Source organism: Onychostoma macrolepis, chromosome 13 (genome assembly GCF_012432095.1).
Source record: "Onychostoma macrolepis isolate SWU-2019 chromosome 13, ASM1243209v1, whole genome shotgun sequence".
Classification (NCBI taxonomy): Eukaryota; Metazoa; Chordata; class Actinopteri; order Cypriniformes; family Cyprinidae; genus Onychostoma; species Onychostoma macrolepis.
Genome location: NC_081167.1, coordinates 20,931,868 through 20,936,413, shown reverse-complemented (window position 1 = coordinate 20,936,413; position 4,546 = coordinate 20,931,868).

The window sequence follows — 4,546 nt, the reverse complement described above, 5'->3', positions numbered from 1 at the left end:
TTCAGTTCACCACTCATTTTCTATAGGGTTCAGGTCAGAGGACTGGAATGGCCAGCAGAAGCTTGGTTTTGTGCTCAGTGACCCATTTTTGTGGTGTTTTTAAGGTTTGTGTTTGGATTATTGTCCGGTTGGAAGATCCAAACATGGCCCATTATAAGATTTCTAACAGAGTCAGTCACTTATTGATTTTTTATCTGTTGGTATTTGATAGAATCCATGATGCCATGTGTCTAAACAAGATGTCCAGGACCTCCAGCAGAAATATAGGCCCACAATATCAAAAATACAGCAGTATATTTCATTGTACACATGGGGTACTTTTTATCCCAGTGTTCACCAAACCCATCTTGAGTGTTTGCTGCTAAAAAGCTCATTTTTTTAGTTTCATCTGACCATAGAAGCCAGTCTCATTTGAAGTTCCAGTCGTGTCTGATAACTGAATATGCTGGAGTTTGTTTTTGGATGAGCTAGGAGAAGTTTTCTTGAAACCCTCCCAAACAACTTGTGGTGATGAAGGTGCTGTTTGACCCTTTCTTTTTTAAGGTTTTCTGACCCCGAGACTCAACTATTTTCTGCAATTCTCCAGCTGTGCTCCTTGGAGAGTCTTTAGTCACTCAAACTCTCCTTCTCTCTGTGCATTAGGACAATATAGACACACGTCCTCTTCCAGGCAGTTTCATAACATTTTATTTTGATTGGAAATTCTTAATTATTGCCCTGATGGTGGAAATGGGAATTTTCACTGCGCTAGCTCTTTTCTTAAAGCTACTTCACTAATTTGTGAAGCTCAATTATCTTTTGCTTGCATACATACATACATATCAGAAATATATTCTTTGGTTTTTCTCATTGTGATGGATGATTAAGGGAATTTGGGCTTTGTTTTCCCTCCTATTTATATTTCTGTGAAACAGGAAGCCTTTGCTGGATAATTTCATGTTCATAATCATCCTGTAGTGCTCAAGATTGTGAATACTCATAAGAATTTCTAGGGGTGCCAATAATTGTGTCCAACATGTATTAGAGAAAAACATTTATTTCATAATATTTCCCCCCATTTTAAATTCTTATTATCCAATGAAACTTAGATTTTTGTGAATTTTTAAATAAAAGATCAAAAGGATTAACAATGCAGATTCATTTTCACAGCCGCCTTTGATCATATTTACCAAGGGTGCCGGTATTTTTGGCAATGACTGTATTATATTTTATAATTCATTATTACAATAAAAATAACACGCATACTTTAATATATAATAAATTATACATACATACATGATTTTATATTGTTCAAAAGTTTGGGGTTGGTAAGATTTCTGATTATCTCATGCTCACCAAGGCTGCATTTTATTCAAAAATACAGTAAAAACAGTAATATTGTGAAATATTATTATTATTACAATTTCAAATGACTGTTTTTCTTTTTTAATGTATTTAAAAGTATTCTCATATGCTGATTTGGTGCTTGAGAAATAATTGAATGCTAGTGTTATTTATTATATATATATTTAAATGAAAAAAAAAATGCCATTATTTATTATATTAATATTACCATATTTGACACATCACCACATCTGGTGTCCCAAAAAAAAAAAAGCACCGATTATGGCCTCAGAGATATTAAAGACAAAACTTGGCCAAAACAAAAGTTGTGATTTGTCACACATTGCAGGACTCTTTCTGTCCAGTGGCGTCGCTGTTAATGCGTGGAAAGAGTGCGCTGGATAATGTTGGTCCTCCACCGTCCCATAATCCATCTGTGCTGTCCACGTCTCCGCTGACGGATGATCAGTCCGGCTGTGATGGCCGCGGTCGAGCTGGCACTTTATCCGCGTGAAAAACACAGCGACCCAAAACAAACCTGAGCCAGAAACCTGCCTGTCCATCTGTGGATATAACCCGGCGACCAGGTCTTCGTGATTTCTGTGGATTTAACACTTATAACCCGGCGTTTTGTCTTTGTTTATGTCAAGAAGTTTTGAACCAGCTGGAATCCGGATCCGCCGCTGATTAACTATTATTACGTCTATTAAAAACAAACCAGCGTAAAACGCTAGTTATTATTAATTAGCTTGAGTTCATGAAGCCCTCGCTCGCACGGATCTGTGCTGTCAATGCATTGTCTGTGTGCCTGAAAGGCCCGTGTCGGTGATTAAGGGTTAGATCCGGTTCGGTTCATCATGTCGTCCTGGCTGGGAGGGTTAGGCTCTGGCCTGGGTCAGAGTTTGGGTCAGGTCGGGGGAAGCTTGTCTTCTTTCACCGGGCAGATCTCCAATTTTACCAAAGATATTCTGCTGGAAAGCGCCGAGGAAGTGGGAGGTGAGTTGACAACTGTCACTTCCCATTTTGTTTATTATACATTTATATTTAGCGAGCACAACTGTAGCCTAGACTAATGAATGTGACGGTTTTATGTTGATTAGTTTATGAATACAGTCAGTCCAGTTATGCATGATATTTAAATATCTAAGTTGATCTCATTGTGACATGCTAATTGTTTTTGTGTGATTGTTTAGATATGACTACTCTAGCAGTTTGTTAAGATCATCTGACATCTGGTGTCCCAAAAAAAAAAAAATGCATCGATTATGCTGTAGTGAATAAACACAAAAAATCAGATCTAATTATTTTAAATTATATGAACCACTACAATAATTCATAGAAATAAATAGCATTATTTACTCACATTCTGCTAAAATATAATACAATAAAAATAACACGCATACTTTAATATATAATAAATTATACATACATACATATCAGAAATATATTCTTTGGTTTTCTCATTGTGATGGATGATTAAGGGAATTTGGGCTTTGTTTTCCTCCTATTTATATTTCTGTGAAACAGGAAGCCTTTGCTGGATAATTTCATGTTCATAATCATCCTGTAGTGCTCAAGATTGTGAATACTCATAAGAATTTCTAGGGTGCCAATAATTGTGTCCAACATGTATTAGAGAAAACATTTATTTCATAATATTTCCCCATTTTAAATTCTTATTATCCAATGAAACTTAGATTTTTGTGAATTTTTAAATAAAAGATCAAAAGGATTAACAATGCAGATTCATTTTCACAGCCGCCTTTGATCATATTTACCAAGGGTGCCGGTATTTTTGGCAATGACTGTATTATATTTTATAATTCATTATTACAATAAAAATAACACGCATACTTTAATATATAATAAATTATACATACATACATGATTTTATATTGTTCAAAAGTTTGGGGTTGGTAAGATTTCTGATTATCTCATGCTCACCAAGGCTGCATTTTATTCAAAAATACAGTAAAACAGTAATATTGTGAAATATTATTATTATTACAATTTCAAATGACTGTTTTTCTTTTTAATGTATTTAAAAGTATTCTCATATGCTGATTTGGTGCTTGAGAAATAATTGAATGCTAGTGTTATTTATTATATTAATATTACCATATTTGACACATCACCACATCTGGTGTCCCAAAAAAAAAAAAATGCATCGATTATGCTGTAGTGAATAAACACAAAAAATCAGATCTAATTATTTTAAATTATATGAACCACTACAATAATTCATAGAAATAAATAGCATTATTTACTCACATTCTGCTAAAATATAATACAATAAAAATAACACGCATACTTTAATATATAATAAATTATACATACATACATATCAGAAATATATTCTTTGGTTTTCTCATTGTGATGGATGATTAAGGGAATTTGGGCTTTGTTTTCCTCCTATTTATATTTCTGTGAAACAGGAAGCCTTTGCTGGATAATTTCATGTTCATAATCATCCTGTAGTGCTCAAGATTGTGAATACTCATAAGAATTTCTAGGGTGCCAATAATTGTGTCCAACATGTATTAGAGAAAACATTTATTTCATAATATTTCCCCATTTTAAATTCTTATTATCCAATGAAACTTAGATTTTTGTGAATTTTTAAATAAAAGATCAAAAGGATTAACAATGCAGATTCATTTTCACAGCCGCCTTTGATCATATTTACCAAGGGTGCCGGTATTTTTGGCAATGACTGTATTATATTTTATAATTCATTATTACAATAAAAATAACACGCATACTTTAATATATAATAAATTATACATACATACATGATTTTATATTGTTCAAAAGTTTGGGGTTGGTAAGATTTCTGATTATCTCATGCTCACCAAGGCTGCATTTTATTCAAAAATACAGTAAAAACAGTAATATTGTGAAATATTATTATTATTACAATTTCAAATGACTGTTTTTCTTTTTAATGTATTTAAAAGTATTCTCATATGCTGATTTGGTGCTTGAGAAATAATTGAATGCTAGTGTTATTTATTATATTAATATTACCATATTTGACACATCACCACATCTGGTGTCCCAAAAAAAAAAAAAGCACCGATTATGGCCTCAGAGATATTAAAGACAAAACTTGGCCAAAACAAAAGTTGTGATTTGTCACACATTGCAGGACTCTTTCTGTCCAGTGGCGTCGCTGTTAATGCGTGGAAAGAGTGCGCTGGATAATGTTGGTCCTCCACCGTCC